The sequence below is a fragment of the Lutra lutra genome, chromosome 15, assembly GCF_902655055.1.
Source record: "Lutra lutra chromosome 15, mLutLut1.2, whole genome shotgun sequence".
In the NCBI taxonomy this organism is placed as follows: Eukaryota; Metazoa; Chordata; class Mammalia; order Carnivora; family Mustelidae; genus Lutra; species Lutra lutra.
The window spans coordinates 69,923,663-69,936,467 of record NC_062292.1 but is presented as its reverse complement, the minus strand read 5'-3'; positions in this window follow the sequence as shown (position 1 = coordinate 69,936,467).

The following is a 12,805-nucleotide window of genomic DNA, read 5'->3' as shown; positions in this document are numbered from 1 at the left end:
CACCACATATGAAAAACTTACAGGTAACTTCATATCAATGTGGAAACAAACTAAACGTTTCCTCCCAGGATCTAGCACGAGACAAAGATGTCTACTCTTGCCACTTCTTTTAACATGATACTGAAAGTCCTGCTACAGAAATTAGACAAGAAAAAGAAATAAAGGCATCCATATAGAAGAAGAAATAAAATTATCTCTATTTGCAGATGACATGATCATACATAGAAAACTCTTAAAAACTAAATAATAATAAACCTGTTATAAATAATAAATTCAATAAGGTTGTGGGATCCAAAGTAAACATACAAAATCAATGTATTTTACACAAACAACAAACTATCCAAAAATGAAATATTTTTAAAAAGCAATCTCATTGGGATGCCTGGGTGGCTCAGTTGGTTAAGCCGCTGCCTTCGGCTCAGGTGATGATCCCAGAGTCCTGGGATCAAGTCCCGCATCCGGCTACTTGCTCAGCAGGGAGGCTGCTTCTCTAGCTGCCTCTGCCTGCCTCTCTGCCTGCTTGTGTGCACTCTCTCTCTGGCAAATAAATAAAAAAATCTTAAAAAAAAAAAAAGGCAATCTCATTCACAATAACAAGAAAAAGAACAAAATGCATAGGAAATAACTTACTCAAAATGTCGAAAGAACTTCACATGAAAATATTGATGAAGATAATTTAAAAAGACATAGACAAATAGGAAAACATCCTATGTCCATAGATTGGAAGAATTAATATTGTTAAAGTGTCCATACTGCCCAGAGTTATCTACAGATTCAATGCAATCCTTATCAAAATCCCAACGGCATTTCTTATGGAAATAGAAAACAGTCCTAAAATTCATATGGATCCACAAAAGACTCAGAATAACTTAAGCAATTGTGGGCAAAAAGAACAACGTTAAGGGTATCACACTTGCTGATTTCACAATTCATTACAAAACTACAGTAAACAACAGTATGGTATTGGCATAAAAACAGAAATGAAGACCAATAGAACAAACTAGAGAACCCAGAAATAAGTCCACACGTAGGTCATGATCTTTGACAAGAATGCTGAAATGAGGAAAAGGTAGTCTCCTCAGTAAATGGTGTTGAGAAAACTGGATGCAGAAGAATGCGGAAGAACGAAGTTGGACCCTGATCTCACATCATACACAAAAATCAACTCAAAATGGAGTAAAGACTTGAATATAAGACCTGAAACCATAAAATTACTAGGGAAGAACATAGGAAAGAGCTTCTTGACATTGGTCTGGGCAATAATTTTTTGGATGTGGAGACCAAAATCACAGCCAACAAAAGCAAAAATAGACAAATGGGATTACATTAAATTAGAAGCTCTGCACAGCAAAGGAAACAATCAACAGAGTGAAAAGGCAACCAACAGAATGGGAGAAAATATTTACAACCATATATTTGATATCCAAAATACATAAGGAAGTCATACAACTCAATAACAAAGCAAAAAAAATTTTTATGTTTTTTTTATAATCCAACATTGGTGGAAATGTAAATTGGTAAAGCATTATGGAAAATAGTATGGAGGTTCCTCAGAAAATTAAAAATAGAACCACCTGATGATCCCGCAATCCCACTTCTGGATATACACCCAAAAGAAATGAAATCAAGATCTCAAAGAAATAATCACTCCTATGTTCATTTCAACATTATTTAATAATAGCCAAGGTAATGGAAACAACCTAAATGTCCATTAAAGAATGAATAGAGAAAGAAAATGTGGCATGTATATACAACGGAATGTCATTAGCCAAAAAGAAGGAAATCCTGCCATTTTCAGCATGGGTGAACCTGAAGGACATTGTGCAAAGTGAAATAAAGTAGACGCAGAAAGAGAGATACTGCCTGATCTCACTGTACAGGGAATCTGAAGAAGTTGAACTCACAGAAATCATAGATAACTGGTTACCAGGCTGGTGGGAGGGGAAATGGAGAAATGTTGGTCAAGGGATACAAAGTTTCAGTTGTGTAAAATGAATAAATTCTGAAGATGTTATGTAAAACCAAGTGACCATAATTAATACTTTATTGTATACTTGAAATTTGCTAAAGGAGTAGATCATAAGTGTTCCCACCACATTCAAAATGTAATTATATAAGGTGACTAATATGTTAATTAGCTTAATTGTGGTCATTATTTCACAATGTATTATGTATATCAAATCATCAAATTGTGCACCTTAAATATATACAGTTATTAACTGTCAAATATTTCTCAACTTAAAAGAAGAACAACACCCTATCTTCTAGAAGATTATAGTCTGGGGAAGCAGATACCTAGACAGTGTGCTTAGAAAAGAACCACAGGCTCAGTGCCAAACAGATATCCCCACAGCCACCAAGGCACAGTCCTAGCCTTCACCTCCGTCCACTTGTGAAGACCAGTCCTGAAAGCGACACCTTGCAGCACCCACAAGCCACTAGAGCAAAGGACTCGCTCTCTAGTTAGAGAACAACTTACTCAGAATTGGCCCTGAGACCCAAGACCTCAAGAAAATATTAGGCTGGAGGGAAGGGGTAGATTTTGAACAATTATTTTAAAAAGTAAAGAAATATGGCCACTTTGACACAAAGATAATAAATTGGCTGTGATGGTTAAATATTGAGGCTCCATTTGGGATTTTTACCGGTTCTCATCAGTGTTTATCTACTTTCTATTTTATGGACCCATTTTCTCTTTACAGTTGGAACCAACTGGTATTATAGTCAGTGGCCTTAGGGGAAGGCTCCATAGCTCAGGGGTTAGAGCACTGGTGTTGTATAGTCAGTGGCCTTACTGGGATCTGGAACAACCAGTGATGCTCTGTGCTCGAGAGGCGTTAATAGATGCTTTAGAACACTTAGGGGAATGTTTGAGATGAAAGGGAGAGAGTGACATTATTGCATTTTCTGAGTAACTTGGGTTTTTTTGCCGTGTGGAAAATTAGAAGAGTTTTGGGATATGGAGAGTGCCTGGCTGCTTCTGTAGGAACTGAGGAGATTCCTAAATATATAGGAATAACTACACAAGCACCTCCTCTGTGTGGAGCACAGACTGCACACCCACCCGGTCATCTCGCCTGTGTAAGGGTCGCTGACAAAGAGCCAGTGAACAACATAAGGAACATTCTCCAGGCAACAGAGCTACTAATTGTGCAGAGGCACAATTCATACCTAGACTGTCTGGCTCCACGGCTCCTGTTTCTCTTCCCCTTTTTTAAGTTTTATTGAATATAATATCATTGACATGTATTTAAGGTGTACAACTTGAAGGTTTGATACATGTGTACATCGTGAAATTATCACCACAGCTGAGCCAACTAACACACCCATCACTTCACATCATTAACATTGCATGTGCGTTTGTGAGGAAGATTTAGGCTTCATCGTTTGAGCAGATGACAAGTATGCAATACAGTTTGTTAACTATCATCGCCATGCCTGGCATCAACCATGTCACCTTGCCTCTGAGTAACAGAATCCAGCTGGGGGAGGAGTCCTGCTGTTTTGGAAAATTGCTGCTACCAGGGCACACTCAGGAGGAAGCCACCCCGGTAAGGATAAGTTCAAGAGACAGAAGGAAGACTGCCTGAAAATGTCAACGAAGACCAGAGAGAGAGGGAGGGAGGAGTGGAGGGTATCTCTGTGAGGGAAGCAGAGGCCAGACCAAGAAAGACTTTGCAAATTTGGAGTTTACTCTACATGGGATGGGAAGCCAATAAAAGATACACCATGTTCATGGACTAGAAGACTGCTATTGTGAAGCTGTCATCTCTTCCAAAAGTCACCCATAGTTTCAGTACAATCTCTATCCAAATCCTAGTCGGGACTTTTGTAGAAATTGACAAGCTAATTCTAAAAAAGTGTACGGAATTCAAAAGGCTAAGAAGAGCATAGATGATTATGAAGAGGAGTCGGAGGAGTCACAGGAGTAGATTAACCTAATGGGTTTATGACAACGGCTACCACAGGGGTTGAGGGGAGGCCACAGAGACAAGAGCCGCACAGCCTAACCCTAACTCTAACCCTAACCCTAACCCAGGAGCCAGAACCTGCCAATCATCACGCAGCTTGGCATCCCACTGCCCACTAAACCAGGTGCTCAAATCTCTGGTCTGCAGTGGATGGCCCAAGTTCTGGTCAGAACAGAACTAGAATCCTGAACCAGAATCCTGGGAGCCCTCACCCCCACCCCCGCCACTCGGGCTGATTGCAAGGGTGCAGTGGCGTCCAAGGCTCCACAATGAACAGGACATAATGTCAGAGACCTGCTCTGCCCAGACCACCACGAAAACGAACACATCACTGGACTGAAGTGACCGGCTTTAACAGAAAGCCAACAGGCAACAGCATCCTCCTCTCAGTCCCATCCCTGGATACAAAGTTTCAAGATGGAAGAGAGAAAAAAGAATGATTGGCTGGAGAACAGTGGCAGCAGCTGACATCTGACATCTGGATTCTCAGCAGATGAGCTGAAAGCAAAGGGGCTTTGGCATAGGGTGTTACTATCAGTCTGAGCAAAAGCACGTGAAGGACAGGACAGGCGGCCTTCGGTTTGGGGACTTAAATCAAAACACAGAATAAAAAGGCAACCTATGGAGTGGGAGAAGATATTTGCAAATGACATATCTGATAAAGGGTTAGTATCCAAATATATAAAGAATTTATATAACTCAACACTCAAAAAACAAATAATCCAATTTAAAAATAGGCAGAAGAAATAAACAGTCATTTCTCTAATGAAGATCTCCAGATGGCCAACAGACACATGAAAACAGGCTCAGCATCACTCAGCGTCAGGGAAATGCAAACCAGAACTACAATGAGAGTTCCCCTCACACCTGTCAGGATGGCTAAAACCAAAAACACAAGAAGCAACAAGTGTTGGCGAGGACGAGGACGTGGAGAGAAAGGAACCCTCGTGTGCTATTGGTGGGGAGGCAAACTGGTGCAATCACTGTGGAAAACAGTATGGAGGTTCCTCAAAAAGTTAAAAATAGAGCTACCCTACAATCTCATAATCACAGTATTGGGTATTTACCCAAAGAACATGAAGACACTAAATCAAAGGGATCCATGCACCCCGAGGTTCATAGCAGCATTATTTACAATAGCAAAATTATGGAAGCAGCCCAAGTGCCCATCCACTGAAGAACAGATAAAGAAGGTGTGGTGTGTGTACACACAGGAGTGTTACTCAGCCGCACAAAAAATGAAAGCTTGCCATTTGCAATGACAGGGACGGAGCTAGAGAGTATGATGCCAAATGAAATAGTCAGAGAAAGACAAATACCATATGATTTCATTCATATGTGGAATATAAGAAACCAAACAAATGGGCAAGGGGGGAAAAGGGGGAGGCAAACCAAGAAACAGACTCTTAACTACAGAGAACACAGTGATGGTCACCAGAGGCGGGGGAGATGGGGGAGATAGGAGAACGGGACTGAGGGGAGCACTTGGCATGATGTGCACCGGTGACTATGGAAGTGCTGAGTCAGCATATTGCACACCTGACTATAACACTGTATGTTAACGATACTGGAATTAAAACTCCATTAAATTAAATTTTCAAAAAACGGAATAAAGAAAACACACCCAAAAACTGAACCACCCGTCTTTACTCCATCCCATGCCGCACCACCCCATCCACCAGTGAATGATTCAGAGGTCTGTGTTCCTTGGAGCTGGGAGGTGACAGAAAATATATCATCGGTTTCTGCTCCCAGGCTTGGCACAAGCTCCTAAGACCCTCATAATTTCCCAGGTGATGAGAGCGCTAGGAACATCTTTTGTTCTAATATTTAGTCTTTGACCCAGTCCCTACACAATGCTCTTGAAACCCTTGTAATTTACTGGGTGACCGGAGTGCATTTTGTTCTAATAAGACGTATCTGGGTGGGCGCTTGGAGGGCCCCCAGGTGGGGGCTGGTCACCAGTTAAGACCAAGCCCCAGTTAGAAGCTCGAAACTTTCCCTCTCCATCCCCATCCTCCAGACAGGGGCTGGAAATGGAGTTAATGATCCATCCAGACTATTGACGAGCCTCCGCAGAATCCAAAAAATTTGGGGTGCAGGAGCTTCCAGTCGGTGGACAGTCAGAGGTCCTGGGAGAGGGACGTGCCCAGACAGAGCATGGGAACTCCACGCCCCTTCCGACATACTTTACCCTATACATCTCTTCTGTCTGGATAGTCGTCTGTGTCTTTATCATTTCCTTTAAGAAAGGGCAAATGTAAGTGTTTCTCTGAGTTTTGTGAGCTGCTCTAGCAAATTCATCAAATCCAAAGGTGTAAGAGTTCAGGGGAAACTCCGATTTGTGGTCAAGTCAGACAGAAGCTGTGAGTAACCCAGGGGCCTCCTGCTTGTGATTGGCATCCGGAGGGGGGGGGGGTGTCTGGTGGGACTGAACCCTTAACCTGTGGGATCTGGTGCTGTCTCCCAGTCGGCCGTGTCAGAATAGAGTTAGGTTGTAACACACCCGGCTGGTGTCACAGAGAATTGCTTGGTGTGGGGTAAAACCCCCGACACGTGGTGACTAGAGGCGTCAGAAGTGGAGTGTTCTGTATGAGCGTGATAGTCACAAGAGAGTAAGGAAGGTGAGCAGGAAAGGAACCCACAGTGGGGAAGAACTGGGGTTTCTGACTCAGGAGGGAGGATTGTGAATTTTACCCATTTAGCTTACCTGAGAAGGAATGCCAGGAAAACCAAAAACTCTCTATAGTTTCACGGGTGTGTTTCACTTGGTATTATGATTTCTACTGTGTTACTTCTAGTCTTGGTACATGAAGAGAAGCTACCAGAAGCAGCAGCTGAACCCAAAGAGGTGAGCCTAAAGGGGAAAATTGGGGGGCGTCTGGGTGACTTAGTTAGTTAAATGTCTGCCTTCAGCTCAGGTCATGATCTCCAGGTCCTGGGATCGAGCCTCATGTTGGGCTCCCTGCTCAGCAGGGAGCATGCGTCTCCTTCTGCCTCTGCCCCTCCCTCTGCTCCTGCTCCCTCTGTCTCTGTCTCTCTCTCTCAAATGAATAAATAACATATTTTTTTAAAAAGTAAAAATAAGGGGCTCCTGGGTGGCTCAGTGGGTTAAGCCTCTGCCTTCGGCTCAGGTCATGATCTCAGGGTCCTGGGATCGAGCCCCGCATCGGGCTCTCTGCTCGATAGGGAGCCTGCTTCCCCTCTCATTCTCAGCCTGCCTCTCTGCCTATTTGTGGTCTCTGTCAAATAAATAAATAAAATCTTTTTTAAAAAAAAGTAAAAATAAAAATAAACAAAGGGGAAAATTTTTGTTGCAGACAGAAGAGACACTCTAAGCCAACAGACCTTTCCCTGACCCCTGGCCCACAGACCACCATGGATTCCTGACTAGTCATGATTGTCAATGTCTCTACCCTCCTTCCGTTTTACAGAGCGTACACTTCACCTCACTTAACTCTCATAAGACCGGGGAAAGAAGAGCTAATGTCCCTATTTTATATCTAAGGTAACGGGGGCACAAGGGGTAGGTGATGTGAGCGTATTTGTAATGACCTACGAACCCCTTTCTCTGTGGCCTTCCCTAGTTGTAGTTACACTGTCCACCATATCCACATAACTCTGATTACAGGATATTATCATAATCATTCTCTTTCATTATTATTCTTGTTAGTGTCTTAGTAGTTTCTAAATCCATATAAATTAGTGCCTAGTTCATAAATCAAGCTTTACCATAGGTGGCACAGAGGGAACTACAGAGGGTGTCACCGTGTCTGTGTGGCTTCAGGCACCCGCCATGAATAAGCGGGGTTACTTCATCATAAGGAAATGTCAATGCCGCGCAGAAAGCTGGTCACCAGGCCCTGTTGCGGGTGCGGCCTCATGCGTGCTGGCCGCGGGGGAGGTGGGAAGGGCTCAGCAGCATGACCGTGTCAGGGAGCTGGGGTCCTCAAGCAGACGGCGTCATGGGGCCTCCCACTCCCGCCTTACTGCTGGCCTGGCCCGTTAGACTCCTCCTCACACAGGTCAATGGGGTGGGGGGTTGAAATCCCCCTCCAAGCCGGATTTGTCCCTGACATCTGGATCTCAGTGGTTCGTGAAGTGGGCTGAATGGTCCGCGGCATGTTCTCACTTCACGGTTCCCCTCCTTTGCTTCCCCGTAACGCTGCGGGAAGGAAGACGATCACCCAGCTTTGCCTTCCCGTGTGTGCGACTGGGGAACGTCCCGGGCTGGGATGGAGTGAGGTCAGAGCCACGCACAGGGGCGGCAGGCAAGGCTGAATGGCCCTGAGGGGACTGGGTATTCCCTGGGTCCAGGTGAAGTTCGGGGAACAGAATAAAGTGTTGAGGAGAACGTAGGGAAGTTCTAGAGATTCCAAGGGCTGGGAGGAGATGTGGGGGCTGAGGTGGGTGGCCTGTGCAGGGTGGTGTGATGTCGTAGAGTTTGATGGACCCTGAATTCAAGGTGCAGGGAAAGATAGCAGTCAGACCTTGTGTCTGTCAGCACCATGAGCAGGGCTAACACTCCCCATCGAAAACGCTGCCAAAAAGAAAGGCACAGAGCTCTGCATCCCTGAGTATGACAGAAAGGAGAGAGTAGAAGCCCCATCTGTTGGACCTGCCACAGGCCAATGGTCACCTCCCAAGGGGAAGCCTTCACACACCACGTTCCCTGTGACCTCCCAGGTCTCTGGGCTCAGGTCTAGCGTGGGCTTGCAGAAAGGCACCAAAGAGCTCAGTCAGTCCTGTTGGCCCCCAGCCTCGGGACCCCCATTATTTTGGACACCTTGTGAGGCCCAGCCAGAGGAGCCCTCCAGAGCCCATTGAAGTTGAGGCTGGTTGCTGTTAAGGTCATGGTGCAGGTGAAGTCAGAGGATGACGAAGCATTTGCTCTTGGGACTTGCAGGCTGGACTGTTCTCTTCCAGACCTAGACAGGCTGAGGCCAGAGTAGAGGCGACTAACGGTCCCAGGGCTGGGACAAGGGAAACATCACAATCATGCAGAGAGTGGTTGTGGGGCCCCTGGTGACTCTCTGAGCATCTTGAAGAGACCAGAGCCCAGAAATCCAGGGGAGGCCGCAAACCATGGATTAAGTAGGATTAAGGGCTGAAAAGATAGAGAAGACTCTGGAAATCCTACACTCAGTTCTGTCCTCAGTTGCCTACAAAAACATTCTGCGAATCACTCTGGATGTCACAGAGCCACCAAAAGCTGGGGCAGAAATGACATGAGAGATTATGTAGTCCAGCCCCTCAGAGGATGCCGAGGCCTGGAGGAAGAAGAGAAATGACTCTCTCCTGACCCCTGGCCCAGAGTGTTCCCCAGGGAACAGCAGAGGGCAAAACTGGGGCACCACGCCTTTAATCTGGAAGGATCAAAAAGGCCAATGGGGAACCACAGACCCCTGAGGAAGAGGCAGGGAGGAGGAGACACAAGAGAGGGGCGCATGGGGTGAAGAACAGTCCCCTTTTATGGTTCTCACCTCTGGGCCTGTCCCATCAACTGCTCATGTGACCCTGCTCTGGGTGGAGACTCACACCAGGACTCTGTCCAACTCTGGCCCACTGGGAGTCCTGTGGGGTCGGACTCGGACTGGTAGATGGTGACAGAGGGAAGGAACAAGGCTGCTATACCCCCAGGAAATCGAGCGTTTGGGGATTGCAGGTGGCGCCAGAGTCTCTGATTACATGTCCTCTCTCACCATTACTATTCAACACAGTACTGGAAGTCTTAGCCTCAGCAATCAACAACAAAAAGAAATAAAAGGGGTGCCCGGGTGGCTCAATGGGTTGAGCCTCTGCCTTCGGCTCAGGTCGTGGTCTCGGGGTTTTGGGATCAGGCCCCACATCGGGCACTCTGCTTGGCGGGGATCCAGCTTCCCCCACTCTCTCTCTGCCTGCCTCTCTGCCTATTTGTGGTCTCTCACTCTCTCTCTGTCAAATACATAAATAAAATCTAAAAAAAGAAATAAAAGGCATCCAAATGGACAAGGAAGAAGTCAAATTTTCACTATTTGCAGATAACATGTTACTCTATGTAAAAATCCCAGAACACTCCACTAAAAAATTGCTAGAACTAATATATGAATTCATCAAAATCACAGGATATAAAATCAACATACAGGGCGCCTGGGTGGCTCAGTGGGTTAAGCCGCTGCCTTCGGCTCAGGTCATGATCTCAGGGTCCTGGGATCGAGGCCCGCATTGGGCTCTCTGCTCAGCGGGGAGCCTGCTTCCCTCTCTCTCTCTCTCTGCCTGCCTCTCCGTCTACTTGTGATCTCTCTCTGTCAAATAAATAAATAAAATCTTTAAAAAAAAATCAACATACAGAAATCTGTTGCTTTTCTATACACCAATAATAAAGCATCAGAAAAAGAAATCAAGGAATTGCTCCCATTTACAATTGCACCAAAAACAATAAGATACCAAGGAATAAACCTAACCAAAGAGGAAAAAAATCTATACTCTGAAAACTATAGAACCCTTATGAAAGAAACTGAAGAGAATACAGAGAAATGGGGGAAAATTCCATGTTCATGGAAACAAGGAACAAACATGGTTAATGTGTCTATACTGCCCAAAGCAATTGCACATTTAATGTAATCCCTATCAAAATACCACCAGCATTTTTCACAGAGCTGGAACAAACAGTCCTAAAATTTCTGTGGAGCCACAAAAGACCCTGAAACAGCTAAACCAATCCTGAAAAAGAAAAGCAAAGCGGGAGGCTTCATGATCCCAGACTTCAAGCTCTACTACAAAGTTGTAGTCACTGGAGCACCTGGGGGCTCAGTCAGTTAAGCATCTGCCTTCAGCTCAGGTCATGACCCTGGGATCCTGGGATCAAGCCCTGTGTTGGGCTCCCACTCAGCCAGAAGTCTGCTTCTGCGTCCCCTCCCCTCACCCCTCCTGCTCTCTCTCTCTCACGCGCTCTCTCTCAAGTAAATAAATAAATTCTTTAAAAACAACAACAAAAAGCTGTAGTCATCAAGGCAGTATGGTACTGGCACAAAAACACAGATCAATGGAACAGAGTAGAAAACCCAGAAATGGACCCACAACTCTATGGTCAACTAATCTCCAACAAAGCAGGAAAGAATATCCAATGGAAAAAAGACTGTCTTTTCAACAAGTGGTGCTGGGAAAACTGGGCAGCCACACGTGAAAAATGAAACTGGACCACGTTCTTATACCATACACAAAAATAAATTCAAAATAGATGAAAGACTTAAATGTGAGACATGAAACCATCAGAATCCTAGAGGAGAACACAGGCAGCAACCTCTTTGACCTTGACTGTAGTAACTTCTTACTTGATATGTTACCAGAGGCAAGGGAATCAAAAGCTAAAATGAACTATTGGGACTTCATCAAGATAAAAACTTCCGCACAGGGAAGGAAACAATCAACAAAACTAAAAGGCAGCCAACAGAATGGGAAAAGATATTTGCAAATGACATATCTGATAAAGAGTTAGTATCCAAAACCTATAAATAAACTTATCAAATTCAACACCCAAAAAAAAAAAAAAACCCACAAATAATCCAGTTAAGAAGTGGCCAGAAGACATGAATAGATATTTTTCCAAAGAAGACATCCCCAGATGGGCAGACAAGAAAAATGCTCAACACCACTTATCATCAGAGAAATACAAATCAAAATCACAATGAGATACCACCTTACACCTGTCAGAATGACTAAAATTAACAACACGGAAAACAAATGTTGGTGAGGATGCAGAGAAAGGGGAACGCTCTTACACTGTTGGTGGGAATGCAAGCTAGTACAGCCACTATGGAAAGCAGTATGGAGGGCTTCAAAAAGTAAAATAGAATTAACATCCAGAAATTGACTACTAGGTATTTACACAAAGGATACAAAAATACTGATTCAAAGGGGTACATGCACACCAAAGTTTATGGCAGCATTATCAATAACAGCCAAACTGTGGAAAGAGCCCTAATGTCCATCGACTGATGAATGGGTAAAGAAGATGTGGTATATATATACAATGGAATATTACTCAACCAATATTACTCAATCAAAAAAAATGAAATCTTAACATTTGCAACAACATGGAATAGGAGGACCCCGGGTTCACTTCTTGTGGCATGGCTACCAAGAGAACACCCACATCAGCATAAATAACCCAGAAAGTGACCTGAAGCCAGATGTAGACAAGAGGCTACAATGAAATGGACCCACCCCTCCGACATGCTCTTGGCAAGATCTCATCAAAGCAATGCCACAAGCCTGGCAGTGTGCAAGCAGCCTAGACAAGGGCCAACACCACTCCAGAGGGAGTCCTGCTCCAGGGAGAGGGGAAGATAACCACACACCAGTCTGACTCTGACTCTAGCACTGGGCTGGGGACAGACAGCTAGTCCGACTGCAGGCCCCACCCACCAATAATTCATTTTTGGCGAACACCTGGTCTTACTCAACTCAAGCCCAAGGCAGCCCCAGACTGGCCACTAACACCACAGATACCAGACTCTGCCCACAACAGACAGAGAGCTGTTGCAAGCTGGACTAAAGGCAAACACAGCTCCACCACAATAGTAGGGCACTCCTGTAGCAACACACATCAGAAACACCCCTGAAGCACCATTTTTGGGTGAAAAGGAGACATTGCACTCAGGACCCCTTCTTCATAAGGCCACTACTTTCAATTGTGGGAGACACAGCGGACTTTCCTAACACATAGAAACAGACACAGTAGACAAAATGAGGAGATAGAGGAATAACCCCAAGTGAAAGAGTAGAACAAAATCAGAGCAAGAAACCTAATCAAAATGGAGAGAAATAATGTGTCTGATAACAAATTTAAAGGA